At 45.8% G+C, this 16,538-nt stretch overlaps 1 protein-coding gene across 1 annotated transcript in view; it reads left to right on the forward strand.

The window, feature by feature from the left end:
- The first annotated feature begins 997 nt into the window (after positions 1-997).
- Positions 998-16,538, forward strand: part of LOC126545421 (uncharacterized) — an 89,447-nt gene continuing 73,906 nt past the window's right edge. The window contains exon 1 of the mRNA XM_050193294.3: positions 998-1,172. The gene's annotated coding sequence lies outside the window, so the exon portion shown is untranslated. The remainder of the gene's footprint in view (positions 1,173-16,538) is intronic.

A 16,538-nucleotide genomic window follows, 5' to 3' on the forward strand; every position in this document is an offset into this window, starting at 1 on the left:
GACAGGAATGGGTTTCTCGCACCTCGCATATTGAAAAGAAGTCAGTTGAAACTTGGGACCCGCCTGCGAAGGTTTAGTCGCTACAGCGCCAGGTTGGTAGCGTGTGACGTGTCAACAACAAAGAGCAGACAGGTAAGTCAACGTCGTTGAGCCGCAGGTACCTGTTGCTTCGGGGTTACCGCTGGTTTCGTAATATGCTCACTGTTATGTCCTTTCAGTCATTCTCACTGTGAGACCTACGCGTCATTGCCAATTGAATAAAACGAGAAGGTGCTTTCCTCATGTCAAATTGAATTCCGCATATTTTGAATAAGGACGCATTCACGTTGACGCTGTGAATCCTTGAAAAACTGCAACTATGAAGTCATTAGGCTTGCTCTGAATACGCATGGACAGCAAGCGCGACCAGCTCTTGGTCTGAGAGAGCGAATGAAAGCAAGGAGAGGAGACAGAAACGCGCGGGAAGGTGGCAGGACTGCGACCTCAGGAATGCAAGAGTGAAGAGCCTCGTCCTGTCTCTTTATCGGAAAACACGGGTCACTTTGTCACCGTTTTTGAAACGCGAGACAGGCGCTTGTGTGTGCATTCGAGGAAGCGACCACTTTCCGCGAGCTCGAGCAAGTGTTGGGGCGTCCGGTTATTGCTTGGCTTCGCTTTTTGTTGCTGTGCGTATTTGTCCACGGGAGCTGCTTCTGGGGTCCAGCCGTGGTCGTTGGGGAGACAAGGGAGTGTCGTCGCCCCCTCCGAAAGACCTGCAGGACAAAGGCCCGCTTTCCTGCTGAGCCGAGGGGGGAGAAAGCACGGGGGCCGGCTAAAATGTACTGCGCCGGCGGGCCGCAGATTCCGGCGGCGTCCCTGCAGGCTGGCTTTCTTGGGCAGCCGGGGAAAAGTGGCCTCTTTAAGGAGCCGGCCCGCCAGCAGCAGCAGCAGGGGAAGGGGGTCCCGTGACGTAGCCGGAAAGGGGCCTTCCTCCTTCGCGCCGGTTCGCTTTCGGCAGGCGGCCCATTCGCGCTGCGCTGGCGGCCAACGTCGCGTACGCCGACGGTAGCGCGCTCGCGCTGGGCTCACCTCTCAAGGATAGTCGCGACGTCAGAGATCAGCGCTCGCGCGCCGTCGGGTCTGCCGGCCCACGGGACGACATGCGTCAACCACGCGGCCTGCGCTGAGCACAGGTGAGAAGGTGAGGCCGCGCCGATGGCCTCAACTCTTTCGCGGCGCCGCACTGCTCGGTCTCGTCGACGATGACTGCTTCCGAGGCCTCTCTACGGCCTCTGCTTTGCTTTTACCCCGTTTCCGATTATATGCCTTTTCTTCTTCTTCTGTAGTTCACCAATTTTGCCTGACCACTAGACGCACGTGCTGAGCCTTAGCCTTGGAGAGGTTTAACGGATATAAAATAGAGCCGCCCCCTAAATGCGTTTCCTCGTGCTCACACGTATCCCGTCCGATGCAGTACTCCCCGGCAGAGCGGTCCTGGATCACATGGACCACAGGTACGCCGATGTGCCCGGTCGTTCTCATTATATCCCGCCAGATTCGCTGCTTAACATTGCAACGCGGAGTTTTTCTCTCGTACAAGTGCAACACCATGGCCCTTCGGGGACAAGAGCGAGGCATCGCCCTATGGTGTGCGGCGCTTTGCCAGCGACTTCGAATGAGGACATGCCTAGTAAGATATCTCGCTTTCACTTCCGGAGAAAGCGGAGCCCGGCGAGAAAGTGCTCCGCGTCAACGGGGCCGGCACCGTAGCGCCGGTTTGCTGGGTACTCGTGAACGTTACTGGTAGGGATATCACCGGTGCAATAGCCTCGTCTGTGTCAGGCAAAGCGAGGGCGTGGATCTCGCGTTCGCGCACTTGCCACCGTCGACGTTCTGCAAGTTTTCTCCCTTCAGTGGTGAAACTAGGTCTTGTTAGGCAGTGGAACTACAGTGTTCGGCAGTTTGTGTGTGCGTGTGAAAAAAAGCGATAACCACTGGGGTGACCCACACGTGTCCGACGTGCAGTAGATGGAATCGCTTTGTGCCATGCGATTTATGCAGCCATTTAAAGAGGCCCATTTCTCGTTCACAGCGCAAATGAGACAGCGTACGCATCTGCGCTATGTACGAGAGCGGCAGGTGCGTTAAAGCACTTTCTTAAAAACTTCATTTGGGAAGTGAGAAACAATTAGTACCGGTATGTCTCTGTTTTTATTGTACCTCTGTTGCATGCCTTCTGAGAACTCATGTCATTATCGATAGTCGTTGTGCATTTTTGTGGTTGCTGGAAAGTCTATATACATAGGTTTTGTGGAATGCAAGAATATTATAGTAAGAATGCTGTGTTCACGACCGGCGAAGTCGGGTGTCATTTTCTGTCATATACAGCTAGTGCTAATATCTGCGTCTGGTTAGAGCTTTCCGATAACGACAAACGCTGAATTTCTATCAAAGAGTGGCGAAACACTGATAAATAACGCCCAAATTTGCTTAATTGTCGTGCGTTTGGGTCCTGTTCTTTCATTATTATGTTTTTTTCAGTCGTTAAACAGAAACTCTTTGCGTGGAATATGACAAATGATTGAGTAATATATATATATATATATACACGAGTGGGTGTGTGGTGAGCACGAGCGTTATTTTAAACCCAGCGCTTTTCTAACGCCCTGCCATGTCACGCTCAATAACGATCGCGGACACCCTACTGAGAAGAACCTTTGAATCGACAAACGCACTCGCACTCGTCACTCCCACTCTCCCAGCGCATCGCTCAGGAGACGCGCGGCCCGCCGCGCGCCTTCCAAGAAAAGATGTCCAGAAGCGGCTTCGGACCGGTCCAGCGTAACGATTGCACGTCTTACGACACTCACTGACGGGAGTGCGTATATATCTGCTTGCCGCCTATCTGTCATTCGTTTTGCCTTTCACTTTCTTTTTCTCTCATTTTCCTTTCTTTTTCATTTTCTGCTGTCTGACCGGCTGTATATACATGCCAACGCATGGAGGCTTTACATAGTCACGAGTGAACGAGTTACGTGAGTTCCGGGTTCGCTTGAGAATACAAAATGGAACGCGAAGTACGGCCCAAAGGTAATAACAATAATAGCTACAATCGTAAGAGAGAGAGAGAGAGAGAGAGAAAAGAGCGAGTGACAAGGCGAAAAGCTGCGAGCCTTTCTCCCCGTCATGCGACAGCAGCAGAGGAGTGTCCCGCCGTTGCTCGGGCAGATATTTACGGCATGGTAATGCCGAATGCTGTGAACACGGCCGGAGAGGACGCGGCTCTCTCGCCGGCGTTGTGCCCCCTTCGCCGAAAATGTCGGTCAGCCCCGCGGCGGCCGATTGCCTGTCGCCAAGCGCTTTTCCGGCTTTCCTGCCGGGCCGCCTCCAAACGACCTGCACGGAGCCGTTCTGTTCGGAGACCGTTTTTCGCCACGCTCTTCAAAACCCGTGATGATGCAGGATAACTTTCACCGACAACGGCGGCACGAGACGAGCTGCACTGTTCACGGAGAGGAGGATCCAGTGGTTCCACGCGGTGACAGTCTGTAGTTCTAAACCTTCTCAATGGAAGGCAATGCAAACAGTTGACGTCACGCTCATGAAAACGCTTCAAGATATACGGGCGGCATCATTTCGCCTCCCGCGACTTCTTCTTTTTTTTTTTTTTTTTGCTTGGTTTGGAATTACAGACAGGCGTCACACGATTTCTGTGAGGCGCCCAAATTTGTCACACCTTGCACTGCTGTCATTTGCACCAGGTTACACATTTTGGAGGCGAAAAAGCACGCTATAGAAATTATGTATTAGATTAATGATCAGACGTTGATGGCCTGCGCTGTGGCTGATGACGGGTGATTGCGTAGAGAGTATTCTGAAACCGTAATGAAAGATTCTATGCTCTTGCTTTCGGGAGAAAAAAGAACAAATAGGTGCATGGCTGTTGATTCTGAAAGGTGGGATTTAATTTCAGCAACACTTACAGTTCGCGCGTGCGCGTGTGGGTTGTGTGCGTACGTGTGCGTGTGCGTACGTGTATGTACGTCATATAGGATACGTTGTGCATGATGCGGCAGAGACAGGGCTGGAATTGCGTCATGAATCGCGATGAAGTGGTCGGAGGTGTTAGCTACCAAGGACTGGACGAAGCGCATTATTCTCGCACAACTTCATCTAACTATCACGCTATTAGGCATAGAACTTCGTCCAAGGCGGAAGGGCGTCGTTATACTCACGGCCAGGGATGTAAACCAGACTGCAACGACCGGCTTATCTTGACTGGAGGCGCAGAGGAAAACCCGGAAGGGACAAGGCAGAGCGAGAACTGCGATAGTAATCAGTTCTATAACCAGGATGCGTATGCCTGACGTCACGTGAGACGTCGACACTGCTGTTTTAGTTATTGTAATTTGCCTTTTTAATGTGGCCTGATACTATCACCTCGCATCTGCCCTCAAGTCGTCGATTTCCACCATCTTCTTTTCCTTTGACAACGACATACTATAGAAAGGTTGATTCTAATAATAATAATAATAATAATAATAATAATAATAATAATAATAATAATAATAAAGTAAAAAAGAGCATCAGGTTCAGGTTCTCAATAGTTACACAAGTTGGGGGGGTTGTGGAGTCCTGCTATAAATGACATATAATCAGGTTACAATTGAATACGCATGGATGTTCTGTAATGTTAAATCAGGGTTCTTTAATAGTTCAATTTTTTGGTTCCCGTTGTTTCGCCTTTACGTGAATGCCGTATAGCTAACATTCCACTCACTTGTGCAATGGCGCTCTGCGTAAATTACAATATTTTTTTTTCTGCTTTTGTGGTGCCTAATTCACTCGCTACAGAAGAAAATCTCAGAATAAAAGAACTGTGGAAATGGCTAGATGTGAAGAACCTTCATCAGAGAGCGCAAGAAGCATTATTTGTTTAGAACGAAGGAGAAGACTGCCAGGCACTGCGCCAGTCATCGTCTTCCGCAACCCTCCTTTAGGACATGCATAGTCTTGATGCATGTTTTAGGAGTCATGTTTAAGGGAAGATGAGCCTCCTGCGCAGAAAATAAAATTGTATACTTTTGAAGTTCTTCTGTTGGATGGCTGCAAACCCTGTTTCCGTTCTCGTTCAAGAAATAGGCTTATTCCGCGCCTTCAGCTGCCAAACGTTGATTTCCAAGTAATGAAATTACTAGATAATAATAAACACATCAAAGAGCGCGAAAGGAATTATAGACTAAAAACATGTTCAAGAGAACTGCAAGGAACTGCCCGCCAGAGTCATGACACTTCTTATTATTTGCTTTTTTCTTTTTACTAGGGTTATCTTTTTTATTTTTTCCTGTAATATATAGTTGTAGTGCGTGGTTTATTCGAAGACCACCAATGTTACACCTCCGTTTGTTTGCGTCTTTGTTAGCCCCGTACATAGGATATTGACTGCAGAGATATTTAATCTAATATTGATCAGTATACTGTGTAAGCGCTTTCGCTGTTCACCAGCCTCATGGCATCCTGTGCTGTTTTTCGGCCAATGAAAGTGCAAATTATTCACTTATTTAGCATAACAAAGGCATTGCAGGGGGTATACAGATGAGAGGGGTTAAGCCAGTACAAGAAGAAACATATGAAAACAAACGAGTAACAAAGTGCATACAGTAAAATGGCTCCCTTATTACAAGTTAGATAATTAAGAAACACTTGAAATGCTCGTAATGAACATTTATTTATTTATTTACTTATTTACTTATTTATCTATTTATTTATTTAAACACTCTCAATGCCATTGCGGCGTTACAGAGAGGAGTGGTTGTACATGTTCAAAATGGCAGTCTTGAATGATGCATGCTCATGGTTGCTGGCGATGGAGGCAGGGAGGTGATTCCATTCGGATGATGTCATCGGCACGTCGGAATGGAAGTACATGTTGGCCCGGCAGAACGGCACTTGAACTTTGAAGTTGTGGTCGACGCGGGATGAAAGGCAACAAGGTGGCGAGAACAATGTGCGTTTCAGTTCAGGATTAGTAAAGAAGATTTTATGGAAGAAACATAGTTCTTCCTTCTGATAGAAAGGTAAGGAAAGTCTAGAGAAATCTTTATTGAACTAATACTGGTGGTGCGAGAATAATTGGCAACAAAGAACTGAACGATTTTGGATTGCTTCTAATGCGTTTACGAGTGTAGAGGAGTGAGGATCCCAGATTGAAGAAGCGTACTCGAGTTTCGACCTGACTAAACTTTTATAAAGAAGTTTTAAGGAAACAGGAGCCAAAGCAAAGCTACGTCGCAGAAAATTAAGAGTGCGATTAATATGAGTATTCCATGATAAATTGTTATCTATGTGGACACCTAGGTATTTAATGTATTGACAAATAGCGACTGAAGATTAGTAAGGGAATAAACAAAGATAGTACAGTCAGCCGTTCTTCGCGTAAATCTCATTATTCTGATAGCAATGGCTGGAGAAAGGCGATTTCACCCTTAGAATGTTCGTGACGTAAATGGTTGAAAGAATGTGTTAATCCTGTATGACGTAATTCTAGTCTCGGGACAATGAGCCAGCTGAGATGACACGTAATAAGGAGGGAACATGAGGTCGTTGTGCAGAGAATGATGATCGACAAGGTGAAAAATAAGAGGGGGCACGAACGGGTCATTTCACGTCGATGGGGTTGTGACGGTATGCCGAGTCGACATGTCTTGCCGCTTATGCTGTTGTTTCTGCTGTACTTGGGCAGCAAGTAGCGAGCAGAGTTATTCTGACTTACGTCTCATGAAGATGTTTTCATGGCGCAGGTACCAGAATGATGCACAGTACATCCGAATTTTCGAACGGTTCCATGTATATTTTTTTTGTTGGTAAGGGCTAGTCGCGCGAAGTTGTCTCTCTTTTTTTTTTGTTCTTAAGTACGTAATTACGCACTTGAACATAAAAAAATTCACCCTTCTAAGTGCTTCAAAATTCTCGTTGCCATGACGCAAGGGGAGAAAAAAGAATTTATGAGTAACATTGGGTTTCCTTTCGAAAGCGATTCCTGCGCTAAGTGCAAACAATATTTAACGGAGAAAATCGCTGCTGGCACGTTTAACATGCAGATATCGCAGTGTGGCGTGTTATGCGGTTTGGAGCAGAACAAAACAGTCCTATCTCACAGAGCGTGATAACACGCATCGACAAGAAATGCACGCATTTCTCGGTATTGTGTGTCTAGGTTGATTCTTGCCTTTGCTATGCCGCTGCGAGTCATGGAATACCAATAGGGCCGAACGTTCATATTAATTGCATATATTTATATGCAATTATTTGTATTAGTTTATTTATATTTATATTAGTTGCATATATGTGCAACTTTACAACTGAAAAAGAGAGATGTGTTGTAGTACACGCTGTAAAGGAGCTGAATGAAAATCGCTGGTACGTGAAAAGAAATGAGGCCTGCAGTAAATTAGCATAGAACGTGCCACATTTGGGGATAAGCTGCATGCAGCAACACTATGCGAAGATTTATAGGCAATTTAGTAACAGGCATCGGGTATTATGCGAAATAACTTTCTTGCGCCATCCTTACACTTTCTATTCTTTCTTCGTATGGGGTGTCGCTTTATTCAGCGTGCGGTTCTGATTAATTTTTTCTTTATGTTCAGTCGCTTTTGTTTTCTTGATTGCTATCAAAAATAAGGCTCAGTGGCCGGCGTAGCTGACGAGGACGCTGTGAACATAAAAAGCAGACGCGGAATGCGAGATATCCGCACTCGTCAATCCAGGGCTTTTGGTGCTAATTTTCTTGCTCATGACGTTTCGTGCGAAATTCACCACTCCCAGTTTCGCTCGCTGCTCATCGATTCTACTTTGTTGCTGGAGTATTATTTCATCTCAAATTTTGTACAACACTGTTCTGTTATAAATTGCTTTCTCTGTAGAGGTAGATGTAATGTATGACGCTGTCACTAGTCGCACCACTAGTGCCCGACTGCGTAGGCTTGTTGGGAGTTTAGCGCTATGTTAAGCAAAGGACGTCTACTAACACGCGACTGATATCGCATTAGAGATTTTCGCCTATGTGAGTAAGGCTCCATGAACCAGGCATTCACAAAGAACTCTTATGCTAGACTTGTGGCGCTATAACGTAAAACTGTTCCTAACTTTTCTATTCCAATTCTGCAATCAGCCCTACGCGATTGGTTAAGAACTTTTTTGGACCACTCCTGGCCTGGCTGTCACGGGACGTCACGAAAACCGCGACAGCTCCCCATACACTGATTATGTATCATTGCACCGAACAAAAAATAAAAGAGTTATTTCTGATTCGACTCCTTTTCGCCATTAGCCCTCGGCTATTGGTCAAAGGCTTTCGGGCTGCACCCACTTCACTTGCTTGTCACGGGACGTCACAAAACCATAAAAACTCACCGCGTCAAAGTGACGTGTATGCGTTAAAGATGCATTAATATACCGAACAAAACTGAGTTTTCTTCTGAATAGCCGCAGGCTGCCCCTTTCAAAGGAATAAAAAATGGCTGCCGCCGATCGCCCAGGCACTGGCTACTCGCACCTACCGGAAAGCATGGGGTTATTTGCGTATAATAAAGCTTTTTGCATGGCCGCGTAACGTTTTCGAGCACTTTCGGCATGTTTATGACCTCGTTCTGCCAATTCTTCTTTGCTCAGGATCCGTTTTAGCTTCATTACTAAGCTTCCGTTGCATGCCGCCGCGATCTTCGACCAACCACCGCGAGTTAAATAAGGGAAAGCGGACCAATCGCAGACGCCGGCACCACCCTCTTCGTCCGGTTATCGATTTTCAGTGCAGTGGCTCGGTCCCATCAAACCCCTCTCCACTTGAGTGTGCTCCTCGCCTCTTGTCAGCCAATTAGATAAGACAAGCTGCTCAGTGTAGGCAATGTTATTTGTTTTTGAAGCAAGCAAAAGTGACCTCCTATGAATGAGGAGAGCGTTTGATTGGTCTGTTCAGACAACCCTGCGGGTGACCGCCTGATGCTTGCGTCGGCGGTTACACAAATTAACGTCATGAAATTGGAATAAAAACAATTTGGAATAGTTTTACGTTATAGGGCCCTTGTTCGTAAGTGCAAATTCCAGCCAATGCTGATGCTGGACATATGATTAGCGAATGACAGCTAGCCAATGGCAAAGACTACTTACGAACAAAAAAAGATACGACCCCAGATAACTTCGGTTTACGGCTTCATGCTTGGCCGCCGTATGTCATAGCTATACCGAGATGCGGTTTCGGACAAGCTGCGCAGTTGAGAACAGGATAACATTACTCCATATATGAGGGAGCTCTCATTTCTCTACCAAAATTTAATTTATATATGTTACGTGAAATGACAGGCAGTAAATGTATAGGTTCATGTGCGCATATTGATAAAACTGCCACGTCGTCTCTACGTGCAAACTTAGAAGAAGAAGATGTAGAAGAAGAAGAAAAAACTAAAGAGCCCGTGTTTTCAAGGGTACAGCGGTACTGTTGGTACCATTGGATGCCACAGCTATAGGGTCGATCGGGCACAGTAGCGAGTGGAAAGCGGCAGCATCCTTTAGCTCTCAGCAGTAATTCGCCATAAGCTCCAAACGTGGACAGGCACTCTGCGAGAACTAGGACTGAGGCCATGTTAATTCGTGGGATTCCCAAGAAACGCCATCAGCGACGTTCTGTGCACTTCACGATTTCTTATTTTAGTTGTTTAGTTTTTGCACTTCCGTGCATAGGGGGAGCTAGGGTTGGACCTGAGAGCGCAAAGTCCACGGCCAGAATGGCGAATTGCTTTCTACGTAACTGAAAAATGCGGACACAAGTGAGGTATGTTGGCTGTGAGTACCCGGCCTCTTCGCTTCGAGCGCTTTTGAATTAATGGTGACAAAGAGTCGGTGCGCGGGTGAAGGGAATGACCGACTAGCACCGCCGGCACGCACTTTCGTTTTCTCGTCACGGTTTCACGATGTGGCCGTTCACCCGACGCTAGCGGAGGGGGGTGCTTGCTACCTGGCTAGATGGCTCTGCCACGGATGCGCGCGTCCACTGCGCGCCCAGTAACACGGCTGTCCCCTCTCTCTGCCTCTGTTCTTCTGGCGAGCAAGTGGCACTCCGGGAGAACACTGCGCTGTGCTCCCCTCGCAGACCGACGCTCCTCGTACGCCTAAATCCCACTTGGCGCATCGGGGCCCCCCAGTGCGTGCGATGCGAGCGGCAGCGCATGGCCGACTTTCCGGATCAAGTTATCGTGCATCTTTTAATGTCGTCGTCATGGAAGCAGGGTTTAGGGGGATAGCGAAATAATGAAAAGCTGGGAGACGGTTTGACCTCCAGTTGGTTGATGTCGATCAAAGACGACGTCTTCCAGAGCGAATTGCGGGTGAGACTGGGGCGGAGTCGCTGCGAACAGCACTCCCTCGCTTCAGCCCTCGCGTGAGGGAAGCAGGAGCAGCGTCAGAGTGCTTCAATTTTCGTTTTTTACTCCGCTATCTTCGGGATTGGCAAATATTTTGACGTATGATGACGTGTTAATTAATTTTAAATAATTTCTGGGGTCTTACAAGCCAAAACTACGATCTGATTTTGACGCACGCGACAATGGGGCGAAAGCGTCGGTGGCCAAATGGCGGGCTTCTGTGCTAGAAGTTCTGTGTTGAAATCCCGTCAGTGTAAAATTTTCTTTATTCATTCACTTTACCATACATATACAAAACATTACGGCTTCCTTGGGCACATACCCAATAGCACATATCGGCCCATAATTTTAAACTGCACTGATTCCGGGATCTAGGTCAATTACTCACAGGCGACCGGACCATGAGAATAAAATTTACAGAAGAATGAAAAGGGGTTGGAGTGCATATGGCAGAGAGCGATGTGGATCAGACAGCAGACGGGGCTATCCGATATTCTCGTTGACATTAAGAGAAAACAAATGGAGCTGGGCAGGTCATGCAATGCGTAGTGTGGAGAATTAGAGTTACAGAATGGGTGCCAAGGAAAGGGAAGCACTGTCGAGGACGGCTGAAAATTAGGTGGGGTGATGAAATTAACAAACTTGCAGGGGCAAGTTAGAATCAGCTAGCGCAAGACAGGGATAATTGGAGATCACTAGGAGAGGACTCAATTCGTCCTGCAGTGGACATCAGAATTAGAATAAGAATTTATTATTAGAAGTTGGGTTACATTACAAGTATTTAGTATACAGAAGGAGGTCCCATATTCAAAGACTGTATCGGGACCTCCTGTACAAAAACAGTTATTATAGTTAACATCTCAAAGCAACAGTAGCATATAATAAGGAAGTATACAAGCCATAAGAAAAGAACGGTTACAGAACAAAATACAGAGTCGATTACAAATAATAACATGTTTAGCATATCTCATGGTAGCAGGAAAAATTGTGCGGGAACAAAATATCAACAGTTTATTTACAAAAAAAAAAAAAAAAAAAGCGAACAAGGACCGACTACAGTAATCCTTGTCGTTAATCTGAAAATAAAAAAATGCATTTTTAGTTCTCTTTTAAATTGTCATAAAGATCTTGCGTTTTTCATTATGAGAGGAAGAGTGTTGCATATTGATATGGAAGTGAATTCTACAGTCTGTTTACCATAGTTAGTGCGGATTCTTGGTAGAAGAAAATTGTTATTGAACGCATATCTGGTGGTGCTATGAATCATCAGGTTAGATGGCGAAAATGGGATCGATGGTAGCTCATTATTTACAAATCTGTAGAAAAAGATACCTAGGTTGTATTTAGAGAGTCCAGCAATGGTGACGATGTTATTCTCGTGTAGTAGGGAAGTGGCATTAGAAAAGCGTGGACTGTAAGTAATTATTCTTATGGCTCGGTATGTGTTTCCCCAACATATTATGCCAGAAGTAATGTGAGAGAGGACAAAAGATTGGTAAAGTGAGGGTAACGTGGTACGTGTGAAGTAAGGGCGTGTTTTAATTAAGGTGCGTATACCATAAGCTATCTTCTTTTTTTATGTGAGCAATATGATTGTGATATTTCAAATCAAGTAGAATACCAAGGAAAGATGAACATGAACTTGGAGGAAGGCGGTGAGGACCAAAAGTGATAGGTGGAATGGATGGTATGTTTCGCTGATGTGAAGAGAATACAACAAATTTGGTCTTAGTTGCATTAATAGATAACATGTTAACATTACACCACCTTAAGATATTTTCTAAGTCAGCATTTAACTTATTAACGAGAGATGAGATATCTTTATGAAAGGTGAATATAGTGGTGTCATCTGCGTACAGAATGCATTCTGTGGAAGAAAGACAGTTCGATAAATCGGCAATATAAACCAAAAACAGAAGTGGCCCCAGGATAGATCCCTGGGGCACACCAATGTTAGTAATTCGCTGCCGAGAATAAGCATTGGAAATAGAAACACCTTGAACTCTGTTGTATAAGTAGCTTTTTAGTAGTGACAGAGCAGGCCCACAAATTCCAATTGCTTCGAGCTTAGAGAAAAGGATATTATGATTTATGCTATCAAATGCTTGCGTTAGATCGATAAAAACTGAGGCGGCGAGAAATCCCTCGTCGATTAATTTTTTAGTTGGTCAGTAAGATGAATGAGTGCCAGTTCAGTGGAATATCCATGGCGAAAACCAAACTGTCATGAAGAGAGGCTATTAAATTTAGAAAGGTATTTCGTTAGCCGTGTTTCAATTAGTTTCTCAATAACTTTCCCAAAGAATGGTAGAATGCAAATAGGTCTGTAGTTCTTTAATGATGAGCTATCGCCTTTCTTAAAAACTGGAATGATTTTGCCACGCTTAAGTTCAGAAGGAAATAAACCAATCTTTAATAATAAATTAACAATAAATGAAAGTATATCTGAAATAAATCCACAATTAATTTAATGTTAGCAGGGTGGACCTCATCAATTCCAGCGCTTGTAACTTTCAGATTATTTATAACAGCAGTTATTTCTTCTGGCGTTGTAGGAAATAAAAAGAATGAATGAGGTAGACAGTTCATGTTGATGACCTGTGCAGTAGGTGGATTGTTACGAAAGAAAAAACTACTAAAAGCCTCAGCTATTTCAGTAAGGGAATCGAGCTCTACTCCATCCTTTAAAATTCTGGACACCTGGTTTAGTCGTGTGTGTCTATTTAAAAAGGAGTTGACAATCTCCCATTTATTCTTGGTGTTATTAGCCGCCTGTAAAATTCTTTGCTCGAAATACAATCGTTTAGCTGATTTTATTTTACAGTTAAGAGTGTTACTCAAGCTTTTGTATCGGGCACGTAAGTTCATGTTGTTATGATTGGGGGTTCAATGCCATCGCTCGTGATCGGTTGTCAAGATTGGAGTCGGGCATGAATTAGAAGGTAGCTGGCACATGCCGTTGTCCAACTTATCCACGCTGAGGACGTTGATGAAGGGAAGGACTGCTTCTCATCGAGAACGAGGAATATGGGTTTACTTACAGTATTTATATCACCCTAACATGACTGCTTGAGAAAGTACATCAGTCTAACATGACTGCTTGAGAGAGAGTGTCCTGAGCAGCCGCACAACAGCGGTTTTTAAACACTCGGTCCTCCCCCGATACCCAGGTGACGGAAACGGCCGTCCAAGCACCGTAGGCGAGTTGACCAGGCACCGTAGGGGAGACGACACGGCACCGTAGGGGCATTTATTCCCCGAGCTGCAGCGCGCCCGCCGGCTGCCCATTGTTTGGCGTCTTGGTCGGCGCGTGGGAAGGGGTCTCAGTAGACGTTCCCACGGACTCAGTAACAATAGTTGGTCCGCCGAGCCCGTTTTAGTCCCAATGGCGACTTCGTCAAACTCGGCTGCAGCGACAGAGAGTCGAGGACGCACGTATTGTTGTTCCCACAAAGTCGACTTAGTCACGCCGTGGCTAGAGGTGTGCGCCGACGCTCCAGGAAAGTTGCCGCCACAGTCGCAACTGGCCGGCAAAACTAATGTTAAATGGTCGCCTTTTAGTTTTCCTATATAATTTATCCCATTTGTGCATTTCTGCTAATAACTGCTGTGAGAGCCATGGATTGTGAGAAAATGACACATTTTTTTTTGCATTTCCTTTCGGAGGTGAACTTTCGGAAGTATGATATAATTAGTGAAAAAAATTTGGAAAAGGCTTTCTGTGGGTCGTTTAGTGATTTAATTTCAGACCGATTTGGATTAGCAACAGCAGTTATGAAGCCGACTTTGTCCAGAATATCTTTAGTATGCGAAAGTGGGCAAGGTCGTACGTTGGAATTGAAGCGTAAGAGCAGGGGATAATGATCAGTGATGTCGATGTGCAGAACTTTTGCCTCTGGTGAATTAAGCAGGTTAGAAAGAGCATGCATGATGCCTGTGCCGTTAGAAACTTCGCGTGTGGGGACGTCAATTAAACAGTCATATCCGTAGCTATGGAACAAACTAGTATATTGAATACATATGGCTGATGTTTCGTCGAGTAAATTAATATTTCTATCACCCATTATAACAACATAACAACATAAAAATATGATGATGATGATGATGATGATGATGATGATGATGATGATGAACTTTGGCATTGGCATACGAAAAAGGCTAGAAATTCAGATAACTGATACTGAAAAGTGTCGGTAACTCGGTAAGAAAGACACTGTTTTAATTATTGCCAAACTATAGAATAAACAAACAAACTTCCCACCGAGCGCAATGTGACAGCAGGTACTTTTTCTCCGCTTCATTTAGTAAAAGCGACGAAGCAGGGCTCACTCTAACTACATGTACGTGCCGACCTTGCAATGTACTGGATGTACTGCAAGCTGCAGACAGCTGTACGCCGTCTTTCAAGCATTATCCTGCATGCGGCAATGAGCGTCTTACGTATTATGCTTGTCTCCTTGAATAATAGTAATTCGCTGAAATTAGGTGTCGCTTTTTTCCCGGATGTAAGGTAAGAAAATAACTGCTACATTAAATGATGCACTGCTTTCAAAACAATGCCGCAGGAATTCCAAATCTACATCCATTCTTGCGAGTTTCCTGATGAAGCGAGAAGTGGTTTCAGTGGGGCGCACAAAACATGATAATCAAGAATGGAAATTCCAGTCACCAAAAAAAAAAAAACAGAAGAAAGAAAAGCCCGCTGAAATTCCGGCACGCATTCACCATAAAAGCCTCCTCCACTCATTGTGTGCTTGGCGGCACTTTCTCTCTTTCCTTACTGGCAAAATTAATATGCCAGCTCTCCGGAGATGCTTTACACGTGCTTACTTTTTTGATGAGTAGTATTTGCGCTTGCCTTTGAGGAGTGCTCGCCTGTTGCTCTCTCGCCGCAACATTCTGACGAGCGAGCAGTTTAAGCACCAGCCGTGAATGCGCATTTCTGTGTTGTCTTTTCGGTGCCTCACTTCTAAAAAAATACGTGCGCAACTACAATTAAAAAAACAAAAAAAAAACAACAACAACAAAAGACGCATCTTCTGTACGCAGCTGTAGGCTGCAGGCGGCATTCTCGGAGGGCGACCTTGTGCCACAAAGACTAATCAGCGCGGCGGTCCTAATGACGCTGCGGGCGCGACGAAGAGGCAAGGGCGCATGCGCCACGCCATCACGGGGAAGACCTCACCCGTGCTGGCGGCCAGGCATGCGGTGCACGCCAGTGGCAACGGCGCATGAATGCACTCCCGAATGCGCCTACGCCTCCCACCACCACAAACGCACCATAGCGCGGTGGGTGCATATTCGAGGATAAAAAAAGAAACAGTCAAGGTTGTCGCCGTTGAGCGGGGGCTCCTTGTCCTTTCCGACTCCGGATGGGGCCGCGCGGACGGAAGACCGCGGAGAGATTTGCGCCGCGGAGGAGAACGAGAAAGAAGTGACTCAAAACGAAAACAATATACGAATACGGAGCGAGTATACTGTTTCGTCAGGTTGTCGCGCGTTCCCCTAAAACATGTTGTCGCGTCTTGCCGTTCATCGAGGCGCGTCGGCGTAGCAGGTACCCGTTCTGCATAACAAGCCTGTTGATAAGCCCGTGCAACAAAATGCTAATGAGCCGTGGCGCTCGCCGGAGACAATGACGTGAGTCACTGCCGCCGTTGCTGTAAACATTACGTGTGCGACGGTAATACGCCTCGTAACCGATGGCGTCGTACGGTTTCGCCAGGTCTTCGCTGCCATTTCTCCTTCCTCCGATTGTCTGGCCCGACAACACGAACCGAGCCGGAGTGGGTCTTTCTAATGATCTTTCTAAAACGCGTCGCCTGGTTGCATTACTTTCAAAGATACATTTCCTTCTTCCCGCTTTACTTCGGGTTTCCAATGACATTGCGCCTCTAAATGTGCGCTTCGTAGACCGATTCTGTTTGCATGCCGGTACCCGGTGCATGTTGCATATCGAAGAAGAATACAATTTTTCACGCAACACAAATAAAGTCCAGCGGTCCATTATATGTACGCGTGTGATCGGTACATGCAATGGAAGGACATATAATATATGAGGGGCATTCGATTTAACAAAGCGAAATAATATTTAACTTTCCGGTGCTGAGAACAAGCCAGAGATTTGTGCTGACCGCCCAA

Source organism: Dermacentor andersoni, chromosome 1, assembly GCF_023375885.2.
Source record: "Dermacentor andersoni chromosome 1, qqDerAnde1_hic_scaffold, whole genome shotgun sequence".
Taxonomy (NCBI): Eukaryota; Metazoa; Arthropoda; class Arachnida; order Ixodida; family Ixodidae; genus Dermacentor; species Dermacentor andersoni.